This window comes from Chiloscyllium punctatum, chromosome 6, assembly GCF_047496795.1.
Source record: "Chiloscyllium punctatum isolate Juve2018m chromosome 6, sChiPun1.3, whole genome shotgun sequence".
NCBI classification, from domain to species: domain Eukaryota; kingdom Metazoa; phylum Chordata; class Chondrichthyes; order Orectolobiformes; family Hemiscylliidae; genus Chiloscyllium; species Chiloscyllium punctatum.
Genome location: NC_092744.1, coordinates 100,931,570 through 100,959,224, shown reverse-complemented (window position 1 = coordinate 100,959,224; position 27,655 = coordinate 100,931,570). Strand labels below are relative to the sequence as shown.

General features: G+C 45.3%; 1 long non-coding RNA gene across 4 annotated transcripts; it reads left to right on the top strand.

Annotated features, from left to right (window-relative positions):
* The first annotated feature begins 400 nt into the window (after positions 1-400).
* On the top strand, positions 401-27,097 carry LOC140479200 (uncharacterized). Of its 4 annotated transcripts, XR_011960977.1 has the most exons (7): positions 401-487; positions 1,042-1,148; positions 5,219-5,318; positions 18,247-18,298; positions 22,240-22,443; positions 25,664-25,787; positions 26,325-27,097. It is a non-coding gene; the product is annotated as an uncharacterized lncRNA (long non-coding RNA). The 4 variants fall into 4 exon arrangements; XR_011960976.1 differs by lacking the exon at positions 25,664-25,787 and having other exon boundaries at positions 18,250-18,298; XR_011960975.1 differs by lacking the exon at positions 25,664-25,787.
* The last annotated feature ends 558 nt before the right edge of the window (positions 27,098-27,655 follow it).

Sequence of the window (27,655 nt, the reverse complement as noted above, 5' to 3'; positions counted from 1 at the left end):
CGATTCCTTGAGGCTCCTTTTCATGTTTTTTTGTTTCCAAAGAAGAGTGTGATACAATGTGCTAAAGATCTCAGATGTGAAAATGGGGTGTTTATGTACTGGTTCAGATGGTATTGATTCATCAATCATAGCTATACAGTCATGAGTAGGAAGGCAATTCCCTCCATGAATAAAGGAAATCTACTGCAGAGCTCACACAAAGGGATCCTTCCCCTCAGTAAACTCTCCCATCACGTTTCCCAACATATCAGCTCAAGCAGGACACACTGCGCATGCTCTAGTCAACAAGGCGACCCCGGGTGACTGTTGTCAGCACTGGACCAATGAAAGGACGGTGGGCGGACCTGGATGACCTAGCTGGAGGTTGGTCCTCCAACCAATCAAAGTAAATGAAGGGCGGAGCTAAACTAAACCATGTGATCACCCTCGCGCGCGGCGCAGAGTCGATGTAATGAATGTTCGGGAAGTTATGGAGAGAAAGGATATGGTAAGGAAAGAAATAAACAGGGAAATGGGAGAAAAACTGTGTTGCTATGAGCGGAGAGGTTTTACAAACAAATTGTGCACGTCGGAAAACACAAATTTGAACGTCCCAGTCCCGTGTTTGCAGTAAATGGTGAATTGCCTCAGCGCGGCTGCAGGCCTGAGTGAGCGCCGCCATCTTTATTCGGGACAACGAATCACTGGACACGTGCGGAGCCGCCATCTTTGTAGGGGGCAAGGTGCAGCCAGGCGCATGTGCAGCCTTTCTCTAGTGTAGAGTCATTGTGATCATAGCAGCTAATACTGCTCTGATTCACCTCTGGGCTCCCTCATGACCACTTTGTCAATATCTAACTTCCTCAGTCTCGAACCATGGGTGTATATTTGGTCTGTTTAGTACTGTATTATTACTTTTATAGACCCTTTGTAAATTAGTTTTTCACTGCGGCCCAGCCCCTGACCATGTGCTGCTCTATTATCAGATTACCTTTTTCTTTTTCATTCCCTGTAATCCATTTTGCACTCCCTGAAACATCAACTGTGTTTCTCCTTCCACAGATACCAGTGATTAATGCCAAAGCCCTGTTGCCTGTGGAGAGGGTGATGTTTGACTTTCTTGTACAGCTGCAGTTTGTGTGGTGAAGGTGCTCCCACAATGTGGTTGGGTAAGAGACATTACAGATTATTCATTACAGTAACAGTGATTATTTGAAGATAATGTCCAAATCAAGAACAGTTTGTAGTTTTATTATCATGCTTATAATTTCACAAAAATACTGTTGACAACTTTAGACATAAGGCCAGAGATGGAGATATTAGGTCAGGTGACCAAAAGCATTGCCAAAAAACAGGTTTTGAGGGATGTCTTAAAGGTGGAAAGCAGACCTGTGAGGTTTTGCCTGCAAATTCCAGACTATGTTGCTTTAGTAACTGTAGAATCAGCCACACAGTTGAAGTAATGAATTAACAAATCATTGGGAGTCTTGAAGAAAATGGGTTGAGACCTCGACAAAGGATGTGTGGTGCAGGGAGCTCGGGATGATAACAGCCAGGAATCAAATCAAGAATGAGAATTTTAAATTGTTGTTGCTTATTGATAGGAGCCTTTTGACTGATGAACATGTTTGGGGAGAAGTGAGCACGTGGGCAATGTTCCACATTGTCGGTCGATGCCAGCGCTGGAGCGGTATGTGGCTTGGTGGGTGACAAGTTCTGGAGTACAAGCTATCAGTATTATTGCCAGAATGCTAGCAGAGCCCGTAGCCTTTACACTACTTAACCATTTCTCGATATTATTCAAACTAAATTGAACTGGCTTAAAGCTCACATCTGTGACATTAGGAACCACTGGAGAAGGCTGAGATGGACCATCTCACTTTGCATCTGGCTGAAAATTACTGCAAATGCTGTCATCTTATCTTTTGCATGGATGTGTGAGACCCCTCCATCAGTAAGGGTGGGGATATCTGTGATACTTCCTGCAACAAGTTGTTTAATTGTCCATCACCATTAACAGCTGGGTGTGGCAGAACTGCAGAGCTCCGATCTGATCTGTTGGTTGTGGGATCACTTAGCTCTGTTGCTTGCTGCTGATGCTGTTTGAAATGCAGATAGTCCTGTATGGTAGCTTCACCAGGTTGGCACTTCATTTTTAGATATGCCTGGTGCTGCTCTTGGTATACTCTCCTTTCCTGTCCATTGTGATGGGTGAGTGCAGGATGTATGAACCCATGAGATTACAGATTGTGCTGGAGTACAGTTCTGCTGCTGTTGTTATCCCACAGTGCCTCAGAGATATCCAGTTTGAGTTCCTACATCTGTCCCAATTAGCACGGGGATAGTACCACTCAGCACAATGGAGGTTTTTCTCAACTTTAAGGTGAGGCTTTGTCTCCAAAAACACTGTGGGATGGTCACTCTTACCGATACTGTCTTCGACAGATGCATTTGCAGCTGGTAGATTCATACTGCTAAGATCTAGTATGTTTTTCCCTCTTGCTGGTTCCGTTACCGCCTGCTGCAAACCCAGTTGAGCAGCTATGTCCGTGAGGACCCGACCAGCTCAGTCAGTAATCCTGCTGCTGAGCTACTCTTGGTAGAGGACATTGAAATCCTGTACCCAGAGGAGCCTTGTCACCATTTTATTGCCTCGGTGCTTCCTCCAAGTGTTATTCAACATGGAGGAGCACTGATTCATCAGCTGTGGGAGCACGGTACGTGGTACTCAGCAGGAGCCATGAGACTTCCTGGTGTCCGAAGTCCATGCTGAGTACTCCCAGGGCAAATCCTCCCTGTGTGGACACGACTGTGCCATCACCTCTGCCTGGTCTGTCCTGCTGGTGGGACAGGACAATCCAGATATTTCAAGAGAAAGTGAAGACTGCAGATGCTGGAGATCAGAGTCGAGCATCTGGTGCTGGAAAAGCACAGCAGGTCAGGCTGATGAAGGGCTTAGGCTCGAAACATCGATTCTCCTGCTCCTCGGATGCTGCCTGACCTGTTGTGCTTTTCCATCATCACACTCTCGATATCTAGGGATGGTGATAGTGGTGTCTGGCCATTATCTGTAAGGGGTTACTCTGTGAGTATGACTATGTCAGGCTGTTCCTTGACTAGTCTGAGAGACAGCTCTCCACGTTTTGGCACAAAAAAAACAGATGTTAGTGAGCAGGATGTTGCAGAGTCGAGAGGGCTGATTCTGTGGTTGTATTTCCTAATGCCTTGTTAGATGCCGAGTGGTCCATCCAGTTTCATTCCTTTGTTGAGACTTTGCACTGATTAATACAGTGAGGAGCTTGTTGGGCAACTGTCAGGTTGGCAGGATGTTTTTCGCCGTTGACAATTGTTCCATGGAGATTAGGAGATTCCTAATTCCAGTTATTTTTTCTTGAATTCCGATTCCACCATCTGCCGAGCTGGGATTCGAACAAGGACTTCAGTTGTACATTTTAATATTCTGGATAAAAGTTAAATACATTAGGTTTGTTCACTCATTTTAAATATCACTAACCCTGATTTTGTTTCTTTGTAAAACACTGTCCATCATCCTGTCTCCTTCATCCTTCCCTCCAACAACAAGAGCAAGGAGCACATTGATTTTCTCTATCACCAAGACTGAGACAATCCGATCAGCTGCCTCTGCTGCTTCTCTCCCTCCCACTAGCCCACCGAGACAAGCTGCCTCACATGGTGTTCCTGATTTTTGTCCCAAACTTACATCTTTCTCCAGTCTCTTGTCAAGCCTTATCAGAGCTCATCTTGATCTTTTACTCGTCTCACTAAACTACAGACATTCCAACTCTGTTTCCTCCTCATCACTCCCCCTCCCCAATTCACAGGTATTGTTCCTTGTTGTGTCTGTCTGTCTTTTCTGGTTATGTCCTTCTCATCCATTCTGCAAAAAAAAACTAACATTTGATCTCACCATCATTTGTAAATCCTGTTCCATCTCCACTCTCCCTTTCCTTTCTGAATTCATTGTATTTGGTGTCCCTCAAGGATCTATCCTTGGTCCCTCCTGTTTCTCACCTACGCACTGCCAGAAGGTGACATCGTCCAAAAGGACAGTGTGAGGTTTCACATCTACACTGACGATGTCCAGCTCTCCCTCCCCACCATCCCTCTCCATTGCTCCACTGTTACTCAGTTACCAAACTGTTTATCACATTCCCACTACTTGATGAACTACAATTTCCTCCAAAGAAACATTGTTACAGTTAAACCCATTACCTTCAGTTGCTATTACAAATTCCGTTCCCTTACTGCTGAGTCCCTCCCTCTCACTTGGTGCAGTCTGAGACAGAACTAGACTCTTCATAACATTGCTGTCATATCTGTAACCCCAAGGTGACCTTCTGATCAGACATCTATGTAATCACAAACACCAGGAATTCCAATCTCTAAAACGTTGCTTGTCTCCACCTTACCCCAGCTCCATTGCTACTGAAACCCCATAACCGTGTTGGTGTTACCTTAAACTTGATGAATCTGAAATGAACCCTTGATTTCGTGACTGACCCAGAATCTGCTAGTTTTCGGTGTTTCCTGCGCAATTACCATTCCCCCCCCCCCCCCCCCCCCCCCCGATCCCTTTGTGGTGCAGTTTTCTACAGTTTCCACCATGTAAATAGCACTTTGTTCTCTTATTTTCCCCTCCAAAATGACTGACCTCACTTTTTCCCAAATTATACTCCATCTGACAACTTGTTGCCCCCTTTTCCTGTGCATCTCTCTCTCTTCACAATCCTCTTAGAACTTTACAATTATGCCTTTTCTAGGAGCCCCCACCCATTCTTCTAAACATTTACTGGGAGCACTGGGCAGTGTGAAGCATGCAGAGTTGCTCTGTTTTTAGAGATACTCTATGGGAGGAGCTTGCTGCCCATTAGTCAGAATGGAGACAACTTGCCCATCAAGCTGCATGAGCCTTTCATCCCCCCATGTCTTATTGATGAGGCACAGCGGCAGCACGGAAGGAAAGAAAAGGAAGCAAATCCTGCTCTCCACATCTCACTGACTCTTGGAATGTTCTGTCCCATGTGTCAAAGATCTGCCCTGTTCAGTCACATGAAGTCCCATGGTGGAAACTTCTAGAAACCCACATAGATTTTCCTCTGAACTGACTGCTGACCTTCACAAGGGGTAATGTGTCCAGTCATCCTGGGCCAGGAGGAGGGGATGGTGTGAGTTTCTAACCTGAACTGACAGTGATGGATTTTATGAACTTGTATTACAGGATACTACAGGTGGACATTCAGATGGTAATCTCAGTCATGGTAACACCAAACTCTGATTGAATTAGTCAATTCATCAGGACCTGGATATTCGCATTGTGTGTGAGTATTGTGTTCCATCGGAATCCCATTTGCTGCATAAAAGTTCTCCTTTGAATCTTCCCAAACCTTTAATGTGTGTCCTGTAATCCTTGTATAATGATCTGATGGGTGTAAGGTTTATTATTATAATGTGTAACTTTTCTAAACCCCTCTGTCACAGCTCCTCTCAATTGCCTTTGCTACAAGGAGAACACCTCAGTTTCCCCAAACGCCTGATTCCCCAATGTCTGTTTGTTCTCTATAAGGCACACATCAGGATTGTGTTGGAACATTCTCCACTTGCCTGCATCAGTGCAGACACCAACAATATTAAAAAAAAAGTGAACATCCTCCAGGACAAAGCACTGTGCCTGAGTGGTGTCCAATCCACTACCTTCAGCATTCCCTCTCCCCATCCCAGAGACACAGTGGCATCACTGTGTAAAAGGTAAAGGCAGCATTGTCCTACCAGACCATAGGGCTGCTCTCTCATTAGGGAGGAAACTGGAGCCCCTGGAAGAAACCCATGGAGACACTGGGAGAATGTGCAAGTCCCACAGAGACAGTTGTCCAAAGCTGGAATTGAACCTGGGGCCCTGGCAGCAGGGCTAATCACTGAGCCACTGTGCCACCCTAAAATTGTAATTTGATTCACAACTACCACTTCCTCTGATGGTTCATTCCATACATAAACCATTATCTGAACAAAAATAAAAAAAAAATTATCAAACGCCTTTTTAAAGCCGTTCTGCTGTCAACTTAAAAGGTATGTACCCAGTCTTGAATCGCGTCCCTTCCTGGAAAGGACACCTGCTGTTCACATTACTGATACCACCCCTCCATGATTTGAGAAACGTCTAATAAGGTCACTCCTCAGCCTCCGGCGCGCCAGTGAAAGAAGTCGCAGCCTATCCAACCTCTGCTTATAATTCAAACTATCCATTCCCATCAACATCCTGGTAAATCTCTTCTGAATCCGCTCCAACTACATAATGTCTCCCGATATCAGCAGGACCAGAACTGGACACTGAATTCCAGAAAAGGCCTCCCCAACATCCACAATAATGTCCCAACTCTTGTACTCAAAGGTCTGAGCAATGAAGGCAAGTGTGCTAAGCACCTTCTTAACCACCCTGTCTACATGTGACACAGACTTGAAAGACCCGAACCTCTCGGCCTCTTTGTTCCATAGCACGACTCGAGGCCCTGTTTTTAATTAGTGTCAGTCTGCCCTCGTTTGTTTTCTCAAGATGTAATATTTTTGCATTTATTCCAATCCAAAAATCCCAAATAACCCTGAGCATTAAAGACAGTAGGAATATACTTAAGAGGGAAATCAGGAGGGCAAAAAGGGGACATGAGATAGCTTTGGCAAATAGGGTTATGAATAATCCCAAGGGTGTTTATAAATACATTAAGAACAAAAGGGTAACTCGAGAGAGAATAGGGCTCCTCAAAGGTCAGTAAGGTAGCCTATGCGTGGAGCCGCAGGAGATGGGAGGGATAGTAACTGAATATTTTGCATCAGTGTTTACTGTGGAGATGGACATGGGCAATATGGAATGTGGGGAAATAGATTCGACATCTTACAGAGGATGACGTGCTGGGTGTCTTGTAACCTGTAAAGATTGGTTAATCCCCAGCACCTGATCAGGTGTATCCTAGAACTCTGGGAAGCTGGGAATGTAATTGCTGGGCCTCTTGCTGAGATATTTGTATCATCGATTATCACAGGTGAGATGCCGAAAGGCTAGAGGTTGGTTAAGGTGGTGCCGCTATTTAAGAAAGGTGGTAAGGACAAGCCAGGGAACTATCGACCGGTGACCCTGACATTGATGCTGGGCAAGTTATTGGAGGGAATCCTGAGGAACAAGATGCGCATGTATTCTGAAAAGCAAGGACTGATTAGTGACAGTCTGCATGACTATGTGCGTGGGAAATCATGTCTCAGAAACGTGATTGAGTTATTTGAAGATGTATCAAAGATTAGGGCAGAGAGGTGGACATGATCTATGGAATTCAGTAAGGCGCTCGACAAGGTTTCCCATGGAAGACTGGTTAGCAAGGTTAGATCTCATGGAATACAGGGAGAACTAGCCGTTTGGATATAGAACTGGCTCAAATGTAGAAGGCAGGGTGGTGGTGGAGGGTTGTTTTTCAGATTGGAGGCATGTGACCAGTGGAGTGCCGCAAGGATCAGTGCTGGGTACTTTGTTGTTTATACATACATGATTTAGATATTAGCATAGGAGGTATAGTTAGTAAGTTTGCAGATGACACCAAAATTGGAGGTATAGTGGACAGCGAAGAGGGTTACCTCAGATTACAACAGGATGTTGTTCAGATGGGTGAGAAGTGGCAGTTGGAGTTTAATTCAGATAAATGTGACGTGCTGCATTTTGGAAAAGCAAATCTTAACAGGACTGATACACTTAGTGGCAAATGATAAACAAAGATATCTTGCAGTGCAGGTTCATATTTCCTTGAACGTAGAGTTGCAGGTAGATCGGATATTGAAGAAAGTGTTTGGAATACATTCCTTTATTGATCAGAGCATTGATTATATAAGTTGGAAGGTCATGTATAGGACATTGATTAGGCCTCTTTTGGAGTATTGTGTGCAATTTTGTTCTCCGTCAGTCAGAAGGATGTTGTGAAACTTGAAAGGGTCAACAAAGATTTACAAGGATATTGCCAGGGTTGGAGGGTTTGAGCTGCAGGAAGAGAGCAAAAAGGCTGGGGCTTTCTTTCCCTGGAGCATCAGAGACTGAGGGGTGACCTCCGTAGAGGTTTATAAAATCATTGGTAGCATGGATAGGGTAAACAGACAAGGTCTGTTCCCTGAGTAGGAGAGTCCAGAAATAGAGAGCATAGGTTGAGGGTGAGAGGGGAAAGATATAAAAGGGAACTAAGGAGAAACTTTTTCACGCAGAGTGGTGTGTGTATGGAATAAGCTGCCAGAAGAAGTGGTGAAGGCTGACAATTATAGCATTTTAAAGGCATTTGGATACTTGACATGAATAGGAAAGATTTAGAGGGATATGGCCCAGGTGCTGGCAAGAGGGATAAGATTAGGTTCGGATATCTGGTTGGCATGGACAAATTTGACTGAAGGTTCTGTTTAGTGGTGTTCATCTGTGACTCACAGCTCAGTGGGTTTCAGTCTCTTCAAAGATAAATCTTAATCTTTTATTTTAGTAAAGCTACAGCATTCAGTAGGGCGACCATTTATTTCTTCAAATACACTTCTTATAATACTTTGATTAAGTTTTTTGATATAAAATATTGGTACTAATTTATTCTAGAGTAGTGTTTTGTAAAGCTGTAAGACTGTGTGCCTTTTTCTGGGTCTGTGGACTGTTAAGGTGCAGAGATGGACATTCGTACAGTGATGTGCTCTTCCTGTTGGTTTTAGGAGATTAAGCAAAGTTTCAATGATCCTGAATGTCTGCAGGAAGTGAGGGTGTAAATCCTGTAGGATTTCATGGATCAGATGGAGCGATGGTTCAAGGTAATGAAGAATTTACAGAAGCCAGGGGGTGTGATAGGTGGCAGTTTCAGAAAGGTAGGAAGACTGCCGATCCAGTCAGGTAGATGGGTTTCCTCTTGGAAAGGGAGGAGTGGAGGGCAATTAGTGTAGGTGTCTCCTGTGGTTATTTCCATCTCAAACAAGTATACTGTTTTGGAAAGCGTCAGGGGGTCACACTCTCAGGGGAATATCGCACTGACAGCCAAGTTACTAGTGTAGTGTGAGGTATATCAGGTTCCAAGCGATCGATGGTGATAAGGGGCTCTCTATTCTGCAGCACAGGCTGCAGTTTCTGTAGCTGACAGTGAGAAATCAGAATAGGGTGGTGCCTCCCTACTGCCTGGGTGAAGGATGACTCCAAGGGTGCAGAATATTCTGAAAGGGGAGAATGATCAGTGGGAGGTCGCTGTACATTGGTACCAATGATATAAGAAAAAAGGATGAAGTCCTGATGAGAGAATATAGCAAATTAGCCTGGAGGATAATAAGCAGGTCCTTGTGGGTAGTAATATCTGGATTACTCCCGGTGCCACATGCGAGTGAGAGTACGAATAGCAGGGTAGAGCAGATGAATGCATGGCCAAGGATCTGATACAGGGGAGAAGGATTCACATTTTTGGATCATTGGAATCTCTGCTGGGGTAGAATTGACGTGCATAAGAAGGATGGATTACACCTGAATTGGAAGGTGTCTAATATCATAAGACCATAAGGCATAGGAGCGGGAGTAAGGTCATTCGGCCCATCGAGTCCACTCCGCCATTCAATCATGGTTGATGGGCATTTCAACTCCACAAGCAGGGAGATTTGCCAGTGCTACTCGGGAGGCATTAAACCAGTGAGGGTGTGGGGGTAAAACGAAAGAGATAGTGAGAAAGGAGGTAAGTCTGAGTTGAGAAGTTAGACAGGCAAGGCCAAGGCACCGAATGAGGTAGGACTGACAAGGTACAACAGACAATAGGTGCAGGAATAGGCCATTCTGTCCTTTGAGTCAGCACCACCATTCATTATGATCATGGATGATCGTCCACAATCAGTATCCTGTTCCTGCCTTATCTCCGTAATACTTGATTCCATTATCTTTAACAGCTCTATCCATCTCTTTCTTGAAAGTATCCAGAGACTTGGCCTCCACTGCCTTCTGGGGCAGTGCATTCCCTGTGTCCACTACTCTCTGGGTGAAGACGTTTCTCCTCAACTCTGTTCTAAATGGCCTCTCCCTTATTGTTAAAGTGTGTCCTCTGGTCTGGACTCACCCATCCGTGGAAACATGCTTCCTGCCTCCAGAGTGTCCAACCCTTTAATAATCTCATAGGTGTCTATCAGATCCTCTCTCAGCCTTCTAAACTCAAGTGTATACACGCTCAGTCGCTCCAATCTTTCAACATATGATCATTCCACCATTCTGGGAATTGACCTCGTGAACCTACCCAACACTCCCTCAATAGCCACAATGTTCTTCCTCAAATGTGGAGACCAAAACTGCACACAATACTCCAGGTGCGGTCTTACCAGGGCCCTGTACAGCTGCAGAAGGACCTCTTTGCTCCTATACTCAATTCCTCTTGTAATGAGGGCCAGCATGCGGTGAGCTTTCTTCACTACCTGCTGTATCTGCGTGCTTGCTTTCATTGACTGATTTACAAGAATACCTAGATCTCGGTGTAGTGCTTCTTTACCAAACTTGCCTCCTTTCAGATAGTCATCTGCCTTCCTATTCTTGCTTCCAAAGTGGATAACCGCACATTTATCCACATTAAACTGCATCTGCTATGCATCTGTCCACTCACCTAGCCTGTCCAAGTTAACCTGTATTCTCATAACATCCTCCTCACATTTCACCCTGCCACCCAGCTTTGTGTCATCAGCAAATTTGCTAATATTACTTTTAATATGTTCATCTATATTATTAATGCATATTGTAAACAGCTGCAGTCCCAGAACCGAACCTTCTCGTACCCCACTAGTCACTGCCTGCCATTCTGAAAGGAAACTGCTCTTTGCTTCCTGTCAGCCAGCCAGTTTTCAATCCAAGTCAGTATATTCCCCTTTGTAAATCCATGCTGACTCTGATGAATCCTATTACTGCTATCCAAATGAGCCTTAATTTCATCTTTTATAATTGACTCGAGCATCTTTCTCACCACTGACATCAGGCTAACCGGTCCATAATTCCTTGTTTTCTCTCTCCCACCTTTCTTGGAAAGTGGGACAACATTAGCCACCCTCCAATCTGAATCTGCATCTCCTGATTCTGTGTCTCCCCCTTCGCAAGGGACTGAACGTCATCCCTCACCAACAGGGCCATCCCACCCCCTCTGCCCATCAGTCTGTCCTTTTGATAGCACTGCACTGCATTTATTTCAATGCAAGAGGTTTGACAGGGAAAGCAGATGAGCTTAAGATATGGTTTTGTACATGGGACTGGGATATAGTGGGTATAACAGAAACGTGGCTTAGGTTGGAAAGGACAGGTAGCTTAATGTTCCACAGAATAGATGTAAGAGGAAGGATAGAAAGGGGGATAAGAGAGAAGGTGGAATTGTGTTTTTGATTAGGGATAACATTATTGTTGTCCTTAGGGAGGATATTCATGGGGGTTCGCCCGTTGAAATTACTTGGGTGGAACTGGAATATAAGAACAGGATGATCACCTTATTGAGGTTGTCTGTGTGGGTTTCATCCGGGTGCTCTGGTTTCCTCCCACAGTCCAAAGATGTGTAGAATGCGTGGATAATCCAGGTTGAATTGCCCATATTGTTCAGGGATGTGCAGGTTGGGTGGATTGGCCATGTGAAATTGCCCATAGTTTTCAGGGATGTGCAGGTTGGGTGGATTGGCCATGGGAAATGCAGCGTTACAGGGGTAAGATAGGAGGCTCTGAGTGTCAGTGTGGACGTGATAGGCCGAATGGCCTGATTCCACACTTGGGATTCTCTGATAATTCTACTAGTTTTAAAATAGTTACAGAAAATAATAGACCAGATCTAAAAGTTGGTGTTCAAAATTGGACAAAGGTGAATTTTGACAGTACAAGGCGAGAACCTTCAATATTTCTTTGCAACCCCCAGGTAAAGGGACGGCTGGAAAGTGGGAACATAAGAACAGAAGGAAGAGGAGCAGGAGTAGGCCATCTGGGCCCGTCGAGCCTGCTCTGCCATTCAATAAGATCAGGCCTGATCTTTTCATGGCCTCAGCTCCACATTCCTGCTCTCTCACCATAACCCTTAATTCCTTTCCTGTTTGCAAATCTACGTTTTGCCTTAAAGACATTCAAGTTGATAACGTCAACTGCTGCACTCGGCAGGGAATTCCACAGATTCATAACTCTTTAGCTGAAGAAGTTCCTCCTCAACTCTGTCCTAAATCAGATACCCCCTTATTTTGACGCTATGCTCTCTAGGTTGACCCGCCTCCCCAATGGAAATAACCTCCCTGCTTCTATCTTATCTATACCCTTCTTAATTTTATTTTTTCCAATAGAACCTCCCATTCTTCTAAATTCCAAAAAGTATAGTCCCAGTCTATTCAATCTCTTCACGTACACCTACTCTCTCAACTCCTGACTCAAAGTAGTGACCCTCCTCTGCACCCCCTCAAGTGTCAGTACATCTTTGCTGAAGTAAGGAGATCAAACCTGTACACAGTACTCCAGGTGTGGCCTCACCAGCACCCTGTAAAGTTGCAGCATAACCATCCCTCTAGTAAGGAAGGTCAATAGACCCTTCACCGTCTCTTTTAGTCCCCTGAGATGCATTCCATCACGGCCAGGAGACCCATGTAATTTTGGGCTGTTACCTTTCCCAACACTACCTCTTTACTGAGAATGACTGTTTCCATATCCTCATCTGCCATTGCCTCCATAGGCCTGTGGAAATGAGACAACATGAGTACATAGACAGTATGTTCCTATTAAGGCCAAGTCTGGTAGGTGTAGAGAATGCTGTGTGTCTAGAGAAATTGAACCTCTGGTCAAAAAGATGAAGGAGGGATATGGCAGGTACAGACAGCTGGGTTTGAGTGAATCCCTCGGAGTATAGGGGCAGTAGGAGTATACTCGAGGGAAAACAGGAGAGCAAAAAGGATACATGAGACAGCTTTGGGGGGAAAGAGGTTTAAGGACAATCCAAAGAGATTCTACAAAACACTGAGGACAAAAGAGTAACCAGGCAGAGAATGGGGACCCTCAAAGATCAACAAGGCTGTCTGTGGAACCACAGAAGGTGGGAGAGATACTATCCGAGGATTTCATGTCAGATTTTACTGAAAGAGGATATGGAAGCTAGAGACTATGGAGAAATAAATCGTGATAACTTGACAACTGTCCATTTTACAGAGGAGGTTGTACTGGATGTCTTATACATAAAGCTGAGTAAATCTGTGGGACCTGATTGGGTGTATCCTAAATCTTTATGGGAAGTTAGGGAAGTGATTGCCGGCCCCCTCGCTGAGATATTTCTATCACCGGTAGCCACAGGTGAGGTGCTGCAAGACAGGCGCCAATATTTGAGAAAGGTGGTGAGGAAAGTCCAGGGAACAATACACTGGTGAGCCTGAAGTTAGTGGCAGACAAGGTGTTGGAAGGAATTCTGAAGGACAGGTTAATATGTAATTGGAAAGGCAAGAAGTGATTAGGGATAGTCAGCATGGCTTTGTACATAAATCACTAACTTGGACTTCAGAAAGACATTCAAAAAGGTTCCACATAACAGGCTGGTTAGCAAGTTAAAACACCATGGGATACGGAGAGAACCAGCTATTTGGATACAAATTAGCAGGAAGGTTGGAGACCGGAGGGTAGTGTTTTTTGGACTGGAGGCCTGTGATGAGCAATATCTTGTGTGGATCGGTGCTGGGTCCACTACTTTTCATCATTTATATCGGTGATTTCTATGTGAATATATGAGGTATAGTTAGTAGGTTTACAGTAGACATCAAAATTGGAGGTGCACTGGACAGCGAAGGAGGTTACCTCAGAATACAATGGGACTTCAATCAAATGGGCTGAGGATTATCACATCGAGTTTATTTCACATAAATATGAGGTGTTCCATTTTGGAAAAGCAAATGAGGGCAGGAATTATACACTTAATGGGAAGGTCCTGGGGAGTGTTGCTGAACAAAGAGATCTTGGAGTGCAGGTGCATAGTTCCTTGAAAATGGAATCATAGGCAGGGTAGTGAAGAAGGTGTTTGGTGTACTTGCCTTTACTGGTCAGTGCATTGAGTAGTGGAGTTGGGACGTCATTTTGCGGCTGTACAGCACATTGATTCAGCCACTTCTGGAATTCTGCTTTCAGTCCTGGTCTCCCTGCTATCGGAATGATATTGTGAAACTTGGAAGGGTTCGGAAAAGATCCGCAAAGATGTTGCCAGGGTTGAGGGTTTGAGCTATATAGGTAGAGGGTGAATAGGCTGGGGCTGTTTTCCCTGGAGCATCGGATACAATTGTGAGGGGCATGGATAGGGTAAATCCCAGGGTCTTATTCCCAGGATAAGAGAGTCCAAAGCTTGGGGGCACAGGCTTCAGGTGTGAGGGAAAAGATTTAACAGGGATCTAAGGGGCAATGTTTCCAGCTGAACATGGTACGTGTATGGAATGAGCTGCCAGAGGAAGTGTGAAGGCTGGTACAATTACCCAACTATGCCTTTGAGATGTTGTACGTGATACGCAAAAGTTTAGTAGGATATAGGCCAAGAGCTGGCATATGGGGTGAGGTTAATTTAGGATATCTGGTCAGCATGGACAAGTTGGATTGAAGGGTCTGTTTCTTTGCTGTACATTATTATGACACTACTAAAATTAAGATGGGTTTCTCTTTTATGGAGAGTTAGCAGAAGGTCAGATAATTCTCCTTGGAGTTGAGAAGGTTAGGCAGTGATTTTGACCAGGAGCAGATTTGAATCCAGGATATTTAATTTACAGAGAGACAGAGGGAGAAATTATTAATGTCACAATTTTTAGTAACTACCTTCAGGTAACTGGCAAATAATGCTGGTTAAAAATGTGAAGATTATTTTGCTCACTAATTTCTGAACATCTGGAACAGTTTGACCGACAGCTCGATGAAGATTCAGTAGTTATTGTCAAAACAAATTTGGAATTTAACTTGTTTAAGGAAGGATTTGGAGGGCTACAGACAAATAGGAGGTGGGTTGGGATAGACTGGCAACATCTCCAGAGGTGGAGCGTATAGCCCCAAACCCCTGTGCTCTGTGTTACTGCCTGTTCACTGTGAATGATGAAGCTCATCCCAGGGCAGGGTCACAGAGACCTACAGCATGGAATTAGACCCTTTGGTCGAACTGGTCCATGCCGACCAGATATCCCAACCTAATCTAGTCCCATTTGCCAACATTTGGCACATATCCCTCTACACCCTTCCTATTCACATACCCATCCAGATGCCAAATGGTCTAAATGTACCAGCCTCCACCACTTCCCTGAACAGAAGATTCCATACACGCACCAATCTCAGTGTGAAAAAAGTTGCCTCTTGGGTCCCTTTTTAAATCTTTCCCCTCTCACCTTAAACCTACACCTTCTCTTCTAGACTTCCCCACCCCAGGGAAAAGACCTTGTCTATTTTTCCCATCCATACTCCTCATGATTTTATAAAGCTCTATGAGGTCACCCCTCAGCATCCAATGCTCTTGGGAGAAGCCCACTCATGTCACAATGGGGCCCGGGTGATTGACAGCAGCTTCAGACCAATAGGAGATTTGGCGTGATCCTCCAGCCAATGGGAGTGAATTTGGGGTGGGTCCAGCAGGCCAACACGTGGCCATGAGCTGTACAGGCGCAGTGTCACGGTGAGGGTGAGGGTGAGGGTGAGGGGGGGGGACCTAGTGAGTGTGAAGGGAGTGGGAGAGACTGCAAAGTCTGGGGAAGAAATGGAGCTATTGTGGACTGGGAGGGTTTATAAATGCACGGTTTTAGGCTGCTAGACCTGAATTAGAAATTCCTGGTAAATTAGAACCAAAAGAACTGCGGATGCTGTAAATCTCTCACAACAACCAAAAGGTACTGGAAAAGCTCAGCAGGTCTGACAGCATCTGGGAAGAGAAATCAGAGTTAAAACTTTGGTCAGCTGACCCTTCCTCAGAACTGATGTTACTGAAAAGAAATGTCGGTTTATATGCAGAAGGTAGGAGTTAAGGAGAAAATGATAGATGGTGATAGAGTCCAAAGAGGTGGGAGCAGTTGGACAAAGGAGTGGATAACGATCTGGCTGGGGGAGGGTGAATAACTGTTTATGGGGACTGTTAGTGACTAACCATAGGTAATGTGTAATGGTAGGATATGTAATAACAAGGCCTGGCATGTGGGTTAAGAGGCTAGGGCGCTAGGAAATTGGAGAGTTCAGGACGTAAAATTATTGAATTTGATACTGGGGCTCGAGCGGTGCAGGGTCCCCAAGTAGAAGATGAGGTGTTGTTCTTCCAGCTTGCGTTAAAGTGTGGCGCTGGAAAAGCACAGCAGGTCAGGCAGCATCTCAGGAGCAAGAGAATCAGCGTTTTGGGCATATTCCTTTTCATCAGGAATGCCAGGATGGGGGGCGGGGGGGGGAGTAAGAGGGCTGAGAGATAAATAAGAGCGATGTGTGGGGTTGGTGGGAAGGGAGCAAGGAAGGCAATAGGTAGATGTAGGTGGAGGGTAATGGAGAGAGGGTGGAGTGGATAATTGGAAAGGAAGATGGACAGGTGGGACAGTTCAAGAGGGTGGTGTCGAGTTGGAGGCTTGGATCTGGGATAAGGTAGGGGAGGGGAGAGGAGATGAAGAAACCTTGATTCTGTGTTTAAAGGGTCCCAATGTGTAAGATGAGGTTTTCTTCCTCCAGGCGTCGGTTGGCTGGGATTTGGTGGTGGAGGTGGCCCAGGACTTGCATGTCCTTGGCGGAGTGGGTGGGGAAGTTGACGTGGTCGGCCACAGGATGGTGGGGTTGGTTGGTGCATGTATCCCAGAAATGTTCCCTGAAACATTCCGCAAGTTGGTGTCCTGACTCCCCAGTGGAGAGGAGACCACATCGAAAGCAAAGGCCATAATAGGTGAGGTGGTTGGATGTGCTGGAAATTCTCTGCTGGATGTGGAAGGATCCATTATGGGTGAGGGGGAGGTGTGGGCACAGGTTTTACACCTCTTGCATTGGCAAGTGAAGGTGCTGGGAGTGCAGGGTGGATGGATCTGACTAGGAATTCACAGGGAATCATCTCTGTGGAATGCTGAAAGGAATGGAGAGGGAAATATATCTGGTGGGATCTGATTGTAGGTGGTGGAAATGGTGGAGGCTGATGCGTTGTATCTGGGTGGAAGGTGAGAACTGGGGGATTCTATACTTGTTGCAGTTGGAGAGGTGTGGTTCAATGGCAGATGTGTGGCAAGTGGTGGAGATACACTGGAGAGTATTGTTGACCACATGGGAGGGGAAATTGCAGTCCTTGAAATACGGGGCGTTTTGGTATGTTCTGGAGTGTTCTGCCAGCTTGCATCAAGCTTCACTGGAACACTGCAGTAAGCATGAGACAGAAATGTTGGCCAGGGAACAGACTCGTGTGTTAAAGTGATAGGCAACTGGAAGCTCAGGGTCTGTTTTGCAGCAGAACGTAGATCATCAGCTGCCATTTCCAGCACCTCCATTGAGATGCTGCCAGACACAGTTCCTGTCCCGTCCATTAACAGCTGTGCACCCTCCCAGCCAGATTGTTATCCACTCCTTTGTCTTTCCAAATGTTCCTGTGTCTCTCTGGGCTCTGTCCTCATCTATTATTTACTCTTTATACCCCTATTTCCTGCAGTCCAAAGGTATGCAGGTTAGGTGAATTGGCCCAGCTAAATTTCTCGTAGTGTTCAGGGATGTATAGGTTAGTTGCATTAGTCAGGAGAAATGATAGGGTCGGGGAATGGGCTTGGTTGAGAAACTCTTCAGAGGGTGGGTGTGGACTTGTTACCACACTGTAGGGATTCTAATTTTCCCAGCTGCCATCGGTTCTGAGGAAGGGTCAGTGGACCTAGAATGACCCTTGGTGTATGCAGGAGGAGGAAATGGGAAAGGGGAGTTGGATCCAGTTTAGACTGGGAGGATTTAATTACACCCTGTACATGTAGTTAGACCTGAATTAGAAACTCTTGGTCCCACGTTTACAGCAAATGGGAAAATGGCTGTGGCCCTCAGGTCCTGGGTTATGGTCGCCATCTTTATTTGGGGCAAGGTACAGCGAGGCACATGGACATGTCCTCTTTCTGGGTGGGGGAGGGGTGATTGAAAGCGGAGCATTTACACATCAAACACATACCAAGAGAATTTTTGACTTTACTGTTCAGCCTGCACTGACTGTGAGGTTTGTTTTGTAAATTCATTTTATAGGATATTAATTGAGAATAATTGAGACAGAGATCTCAAAAGTAATTTTCTATCGTCAGCAGGGTCATCAGGATCTGAATACCATTGACATTTAACTGTGGAAGGAGACAGGTATGTCTGTTCTGTCTGTGGGAAAGTATCTGTTTTTTCAAGCAAAAAACGGCACGGTGGCACAGTGGTTAGCACTGCTGCCTCACAGCGCCAGAGACCCGGGTTCAATTCCCGCCTCGGGCGACTGACTGCGTGGAGTTTGCATATTCTCCCTGTGTCTGCGTGGGTTTCCTCCCACAGTCCCAAGATGTTACAGGTCAGGTAAATTGGCCACGCTAAATTGCCCATAGTGTTAAGTTATGGGTGGATTGTGTCTTGGCGGTTTTGGTGCAGGCCATTCAGAAATTCACATGATCTCAATGGGAACAGGCAAGTTGTAAGCAATACCTGCTGAGTTTTCTTTTAAAACAGATTTTAAAGTATAAAATGTCAACTTAAGTAAAGATCGGGGCTTTCGATTATAATGGAAATGTCTGAAGAGAAGGAAGATTGCTGGCTCATTTAGATTCTCCTAATGGGAGTAACTTACTGAAACTAGAGAGACATTGTGACAGGAGACCTTAGACCAGTGGTGTGCTCCTCTTGCACAATGTGCGAAATAAAGGGCACTTCCAGTGTCCGTGACGGCTATTTGTGCAGGAAGTGTGTCCATCTGCAGCTACTGGGAAACTTTTTCAGACCTGGAGCTGAGAGTGAACTCACTGTGGAGCAATACTGAGAATGTTATGGACAGCACGTTTAGTGAGTTAGTCACACTGCAGGTGAGGGTTACACAGGCAGAAAGGGAATGGGTGACCATCAGATCAAGTAAATGGTCAGGAAGGAAGTGCAGAACTCCCCACTGATCGTTCCCCTTTTCAAACAAATATTGTGCACCGCTTGGGATTCTATAAGGGGGGAGCAGGTGGGGTGGACTCTCAGGGGAAATCAGCAACAGCCAGGTTCATGACACCACAGATAGCTCCGCTGCACAGAACGGGAGGAGGGAGAATGGCAGAGCTATAGTGACAGGGGATCCAGTAGTCAGGGCCAGAGACAGGCGTGTCTGTGGCCACAGACATGAATCCAGGACAGTGGAATTGAACCCAAGTCCATTTATTGATAAGTGCACAGACCAGTGAAGGTCAGTGTCCCAAATGCAACCTTCAGCACTTGATCACCCTGAGACTCTACTTTCCAGGGACTGTACACTTGTTCTGAGCCCTTCAGAGGGATTGAAGGGGATAGGGAGAAAACAGGAACAGGGTTGTGTTGTAGATCTACAAAATAACGGTCACCCTCCCGTCTTGGTCTCTCCCTTCTGTCTCCCACCCCCATCATGCCTCCTCCCCACTACAGGGAAAAGACCTTGTGTATTTACCCTATCCGTGCCCCTACTGATTTTATAAACCTCTCTCAGGTCACCCATCAGCATCTGACGCTCCAGGGAAAACAGTGTATTCAGCCTCTACCTGTAGCTCACATCCTCCAACCCTGGCAACATGCTTGTAATACTTTTCTGACCCCTTTCAAGTTTCACAATATTGTTTTGATAGGAAGGAGACCAGAATTGCACGCAATATTCCAAGCGTGACCTAACCAATGTCCTGTAGAGCTGCAATATGACCTCCCAACTCCTATACTCAGTGCTCTGACCAATAAAGGAAAGCATACTAAATACCTTCGCTATCCTATCTACCTGTGGTTCCACTTTCAAGGAGCTATGAACCTGCACTCCAATGTCTCTTTGTTCAGCAGCACTCCCAAGGACCTTACCATTAAGTGTATACATCCTGCTAATATTTGCTTTCCCAAAATGCAGCACCTCACAATTATCTAATTTAAACTCCATCTGCCAGTCCTCAGCACATTCAACCATCTGATCAAGATCCCGTTATAATCTGAGGTAATCCTCTTCACTGTCCACTACACCTCCAATTTTGGTGTCATCTTACTAGCATTACTTCCTATCTTCACATCCAAATCATTTATATAAATTATGAAAATTAGTGGATCCAGCACCGATCCTTTGTGACACCCCACTGGTCACAGGTCTCCAATCTGAAAAGCAAACTACCACCACCACCCTCTGTCTTCTACCTTTGAGCCAGTTTTGTATCCAAATGGCTGGTTGTCTCTGTATTCCATGAGATCTAACCTTGCTAACCAGTCTCCCATGTGGAACCTTGTTGAACGCCTTACTGAAGTCCATGTAGATCATTTCCACCACTTTGCCCTCATCAATCCTCTTTGTTGTTACTTCAAAAAAATTGACTCAAGTTCATGAGACGTGATTTCTCACACACAAAGCCGTTATTAATATCCCGGACTTAACTCTGTACATTGGGGTCTGTGTCACCCAGTTATGGGTGTTAATATTCTGGATAAAGTTCCCGTACACCAGCTTTGTGTTGGTGACTGTGTACTGAGTCTTGTTAATAACACCAACACAGGTGAGTTCCATTTGAAAGGTAGTCCCTATATCCCTTCCCCCTCCCACCTGCTCTGTCTCCTCCATCCCCACCGTAGACAGTAAGTGGGAGGAGCTCATGGAGTTTCCATGTGAGTGAGATTGAGAGAATCTTCCCTTCTTTCCACTAGCCCACCAAGAAATGTTGGTAGTGTCCTTACCTCTGGACCAAGAGAATCGGGTTCAGAGTTTGGTAACAGTGGCTTTGAAGAGGCTGATTGGAAAACATGCCCAAGCCACCAGGCCATACTGTCTTCCAGGTGTCCCTGCCTGAGTCTCCAAACAGAACCATCCTGTCGTTTCTCTCCTGTCAGACTCTCCCATTGCTCAGTTTGTCCAGTATTCCCTCCTGCTGCTGCATTGCTCCTGTCCCTCACTGACCTGTCCAACCCCAAGTGTCCTCCACATTCATTCATTGTTTACAATCCCATTGTCCGAGTCCTGCAGCCCCGCCCCCTCCACTCTATTGGGCACAGCTGCTGTCAATCACCCAGGCACCTGTGTGATCTGGAGCATGCTCTGTAGGAGGTGAGACCTGTGCACGGGCGCAGTGCTGGCCAATTGGCGTATGTGCAGTATGGGTCAGTGCCAGCGAGGGAGGCTGTGGATGTGTGGGATTAATCTGTCATTGGCTGCTCCCTCCCTTCCTCCCTCTGAGAACAGGACCCAGGGGACTGGTCCCTGCCCTGGTATCGTGACAAGTGGTCGGCATATCAGTGGGGGAGAATTTTGCAGAAAGTTATCAGAACTCAGGTGAAGATTCAGGAATGTTATGGAAAGGAAAGGTAGGCCTGCAATTAAAGTTCTAATTTGGTTCATTTTAGTTCAACCAGATATGATTTGTCCAGTGTGTGCAGGATGGTTCTCATCAGAGGGTCGGTGTAGGGAAAATAAATAAGAGGTTCCAGATTGGGGAAAAAAAATCAGTTTGGGTCTGACCAGGAAGAAAACCCTGCAAGGTGGGCGGAGGATTCACCAACACCCAGGAAGCTCTGAGTCAGAGTAATAGACTTGATTAAATTAGATTTTCTGCAGTGTGGGAACAGGCCCTTCGGCCCAGCCAGTCAACATCGACCCTCGGAAGTGTAGACCCCCAGACCCATTCCCCCTGACTAATGCACCTAACACTATGGGCAATTTAGCCTAGCCGATTCACCTGACCGACGCATCTTTGGATTGTGGGAGGAAACCAGAGCACCCGGAGGAAACCCACGCAGACACAGGGAGAACATGCAAATTCCACACACAGTCACCCAAGGCTGGAATCGAACCTGGGACCCTAGTGCTGTGGGGCAGCAGTGCCATCGTGCCACACCTTTGTTTTGGTTCTTAGTCTGCAGGCAGGAGCTAGGAAGCTGAATTCAATGAGAGGAGAGAGCATTAGAACTGGGTGTGGAGGAAAGGAGTGAGGAGATTGGTTTGGATTTCAGTTCACAGAAGGGAGAAATTGTGAGACTGAGAATTAAAGCTTTGGGGGAACAAAGAAACTACAATTTAATCTTGTGAATTTCCATCCTGTGTTAACATTGGTGACTTGTTTTCTCTGTTGTAGAGCACTGAAAGGGCGGATTTGTGGATGAGAAATTCAAATTGAACTTCCTGTTCAGCTTTGTTAGCTACTAGATCCGTGCCAATCTGGATATCATTGGCCTTTTCATGTGGAAGGAAAGGTGTGCATTCTGTCCGTGGGCGAATATTTCAAATCTCAGTGTGACTGGCAACATTACTGAGACACAGCCAAGTCCATGTCAGCATGGTGAGTGTGGAGAGAGATTTCATTTGTTTTTAAAAGTCTGAAAATACATGTCACATTTCCCAGGAATAATTAAGTTACAGATTTGTTTTGTATGAGGACAAGTTTTTAAATAACCATGCAACCAGAAAGACAGAAGGATACCTGCACCATGGAAAATACAATGAAAACGGTATTGTTGTAAAGGGGTTAATTATCGATCATGGCTTGTATTCCGTTGGCGATGTCACGTCTGTTCCAGTGCCGTGGGGAGACACTGGAAATGTGATGAATGGAGTGTAGGTTTCAGTTATTAAACTGGAAAAGGTGCAGAAGAAATGGGCTCAGGGGTCTGAGTTAGAGGGAGAGGTTGGACAAGCGAGGATTTTTTTTTGTTTAGAGCAGAGGAAACAGAGGGGAGATCTATTTCTGGAAGTGTATAAGATCGTGACAGGCTTGGGTAAGGTGAATGCACTCAGCCTTTTTCCCAGGAAATCAAGGACTGGAGGGCATCAGTTTAAGGTGAGAGGTGAAATTATGAAAGGGAACCTGAGGGGCAACTGTTTTACATAGAAGGTGGTATGTATATGGACTGAGCTGACAGTGGAAGTGGTTGAGGTGGGTACATTAACAACATGTAAAAGGCATTTGGACAAATACATGGATAGCAAAGGGTCAGATGCAGAGGAGCCAAGTGTGCAGGGAAATGGAGTTCGCGTGGATGGACATATTGGCCGGCATGGGCCAGTTTGGGCCAAAGGGCCTGTCTCTGCTGTAGGACTCTGACTCCAAATATATTTACTATTTCTCACACCACCTCTGGTAGTACCCTGGGATGTATTCCATTAGGGCAAAGAGACTTGTCTACCTTTAGCTCCATTAGCTTACCCAGCTCTAACACTTTCGTGATAATGGTTTTTTCTTGGTCCTCGCCTTCCTCAGTCTCCTTATCAATTACTGGCATGTTCTTCGTATCCTCCACTGTGAAGACTGACTGCTGTGTACTCATATTCCTGAACCCTGCTGGATAGGAATAACTAGGCACAGAACTCTGAGAGGTCTTCTTTGAGTCTTTATTGATGAGACACGGTGACTCCCTGGATAGTGTACATGCAAAACACCTTCAGGTAGCATTACGTAACTCCCCGCCTGTCCGATGTATGGCTCCCATTCTTATACCTTTGTGGTTTTGAATGGACGCTGTCTCTCAATATTATCTCCATGGCATTGGCAGTTAAAAAGTAGAGTTAAGCTCAACACTTTGTGGTTAAACCACATACCCCTCCCTCACACCCCTGTGGCTCAGTCAGGTATCTGACAGGCACTTCAGTTTCCGTGGGGCTGTCTGTCAGGATTCTGATTTGGAAGAACTGGTGTTGGAGTGGGGTGGGCAAGGTTAAAAACCACACATCACCAAGTTATAGTCCAACAGGTTTATTTGGAAGTACAAGCTTTTGGAGTGTGCTGTGACTTTGAACAATTACAGAGGCCATATGTTCCCCACACAATAGGTTCCCCTCTAGCAGTGTAAACTGCTATTCTGGCCCTGGGGATAGCTACTTATCGCTTTTCTCCCCCAATCCCATCTAGGTTTCTGTTCATCTTTAAAGTTTTTCTAATCTCCTAGTTTCTCCTTGGTCTTTGCCAATTTGGATGCTTTCTATTTCAGTTTGATAGACTCCTTTATTTCCTTAGCCACCCACAGCAGATTACTCCTTTTCCTACAGTCCTTCCTTTTCACAGATATATACTTTTGCTGAGCAGTTTGAAAAATTCTTTGATATTCCTCCACTGTCTGTCAACTGTCCCACCCTAAAGTCTTTGCTTCCAGTCTACATTAGCCAACTCCTGCCTCATCCTATTGTAGTCTCCTTTGTTTAAGCACAGTATCTTGGGATTGGATTTAATCTTCCCGCTTTCCAACTGTATTCTAAATTCAACCAGACTTAACACAAGTCTTTTATCAGATTACGAGGTGAGGTGATGTTACCTGGGTGTTTTGGTTTTCATCGTCAGAGACCTTGGCTTTGTAATAAAGTACAGGATAGATATTCAAAACAAAGTATTCTGGACGGTGTGAATGTACTACACAGTCTAAAACCATAAATCACTGTCTCCCCTCAGTTTACATGATCTGGAGATGCCAGTGTTGGACTGGGGTGTACAAAGTTAAAAATCTCACAACACCAGGTTATAGTCCAACAGGTTTAATTGGAAACACACTAGATTAGAGTGTTGCTCCTTCATCATGATCCAGTTAAACCTGTTGGACTATAACCTGTTGTTGTGTGATTTTTAACTCGCCTCAGTTTAAAATTGCAAAATCATTATCTCCCACATGCTTCCTCACTATCTAAGTTTGGAACGCTAATCCACATGACTATCCTGCTTTTTCCAAAAATCTCCTTTGGTGAAGGCAGTGATTTTTGGATTCATCTTTTCAGTTATTACCGTAAGAAGATAAGCCCTGGGCACAGGAGAGGCAATGCAGCCCTTCGAACCAGCTCCACCATTTAATACGGTGATGATTGAGCTCACATCGGTCTCAGCTGGATTTTCCCGCCTGCTCTCTCTCTCACCCTTCAACTCATTGCAAAATCAGCATCTCTATCTCTTCAGTAAATTTGCTCATTCTCCTGGCATCCACTGCATTTTGAATAGGGAATTCCACAGATTCACAGCACATTGAGACAGGTGCATTCTTCTTCATGAGTATAGAATAGAATCCCTACCGTGCAGAAACAGGGTAATCATCCATGGAGTCCGCACCAATCCTATAATGAGCATCCCATTCAGACTCACCCATTCCCTGTACTTCCCAAGGTTAATGGCTTAACCTGCACACGCATGGATACTGTGGGCAATTTAGCATCGCCAATCTACTTAACCTGTACATCTTTGGACTGTGGGATGAAACTGGAGCACCCAGAGGAAACCTGCACAGACACGGGGAGAACGTGTAAACTCCACACAGTCGCTTAAGGCTGGAACCAAATCCAGGTCCCTGACGCTGTGAGTCAGCAATGCTAACCATTGAGCCACCTCTGCTTAAAATCTGCTCCTCCTATTAACCACCCCACGCCCCAGTTGGCTGAATCTATAGTCCTTACATCAGAAAATCAGCTTGTGGAAGCAAGATGTCTCCATAAAACCCAGTGACAGTCCATATGTTCTGTGTATCTGAATGGGGATACTATACACAACACCCTCCAGTCCACACTTTTCTTTCACTTTCCTGAGACAGGGCTCCAGTGGCTTCATGGGGACTACAATTCCGACAATCCCTGAGGCAGGGACCACACGTGTGCGGGGAAACCCGGCACTGTACATGTACAGAATGTGGGCGGGTTTTGGAACACGTGCTTTGGGTAAGTATACTTTGCGGAAAGTATTTCACACTGTGATTGGCTGGAGGAGGGATGTATCTGCTTATAGTATTGATCTGTTGGGGGGTTTAAAGTGTCACTACACCCATGTAGGAACACTCTCCATCCCCAATTCATTGTAATGCTGGGAATCAACTAATGGGAAACCAAGAAGGATCTTACCCATTCTCCCAGACTGAAGGTTCCTCTTCTGTCCAGGATCTGCCACCTCCCTTTCTGTTTCCTTTTGTTTCATTCTGCTGTTACATTATTGACTTGCAGCAACTGAAGGGAAAGGAAGTGAACCCAGAAAGGGTGCAAAGTCTAACCAGGGACGGGAAGTGGTGGCATGGATCTGTTTATCAGTAACTCCATGAGAATGTGGAGGGTGTACATTAGGGGCTAGTAGAGTCAGAATGGTGGGAGAGTGTAAGTGGGCTGGAGGGTTACAGCTTTGGGGAAGAAAGGGGAAAAAGATATTCCAGAGAAACTAGAATAGTCTGTTCTGAATTTCTAATCTGTACATATTCCTTTATACAGGGTGCTAGATGATGAAGATTTGCAGACTGAAATCTCAAAATCACGTGCAGGTTGTGATTAAGTTAACCAGCATTTGATGAACCAAAGATGGAGAATCACTGGGCCAAAATCCTGCAACACTCTCCCTCCCAGCATTGTCAGTCTATCTGCGCCAAATGGACTGTGAATGGTTCAAGACAGCAGCTCCCTACCATCTTCTCAAGGGTAACGAGAGACGGGGAATAAATGCTGGCTGAGCCAGTGATGCCCATATCCTGGAAATGAGTTCTATCTCTAGTTGCTGAACCCCAGTTGATGTTCCTGCAGGATGATGAGGGACGCTGAGTGCATCCTCCAGGAGGCAACACCATCACATTGCCCCTGCCTACACCCACACAGTAACACCACAACGCCACTGGAACAAAAGGCAATGAAGCTAAATGAGGACTTAGATATAGTTCTTCGAGGTAAAGCCATGAAAGGGGATTGGAACACAGCAGGAACAGGAGACTGAGCTGGATGGTCAGCTGTTTCCCATTGAATGGTGGAGCAGGATTGAAAGGCTGAATACCCTCCTGCTACTATCTCCCAGGTATGTATATAGTCATGGAGCCCGGGTAGGAAGAAGTAGGCAGGGATTCTCCAGGCGATTGCACTTCCACAACAGTTTTCAGTGAGGGATGGTTTGATGGATTTTATTTGACATTTATCTTGAACACAAGGTTTCTAAATTTTGGCTTTAAAATGTTGTAAACGTTTTTTGCACCGCAAATAAAATTAAAGAAAATAACGTACACTGTCTGAATATAACAGTTTTAAAGCTTTCAACCTCCTATAAAACAAAATCCTGTCTATTCCCGGACACCATCACTTTCCAGCTACTCAAACTCCAGGGAAATATTCCCTCCTTGTCTGAACTTTTGGTTTGATTCAACTGCTTTTCAGTTGTCGTTCTGTGAGCTGTGAAGCGTTCTTTTTCCCCATTTCTCCAACCCAGAAATGTGATCACAGCAACCTTTCCACCATCAAAATCATCATTACGCCATTTTGCTTTTCGTTATCATATAATCACCAGCAGTGCAAAAGTGAGGACCGCAGATGCTGGAAACCAGAGCCTAGATTAGAGGGATGCTGGAAAAGGCCTCTCGCCAAATCGTTGATTTTGCGGCTCCTCTGATCCTGCCTGAACTGCTGTGCTTTTCCAGCACCACTCTAATCTAGACATATCATCACCAGCAGTAAACCATTTGTGTAATCAATTAAATATTTATAAACAAAGCCCATTACAGGCCAAGCAAACTATTACAAGTGACAGAGTGAGAAGGACTAAATCGAAGTAGAGTTGGGGGGAG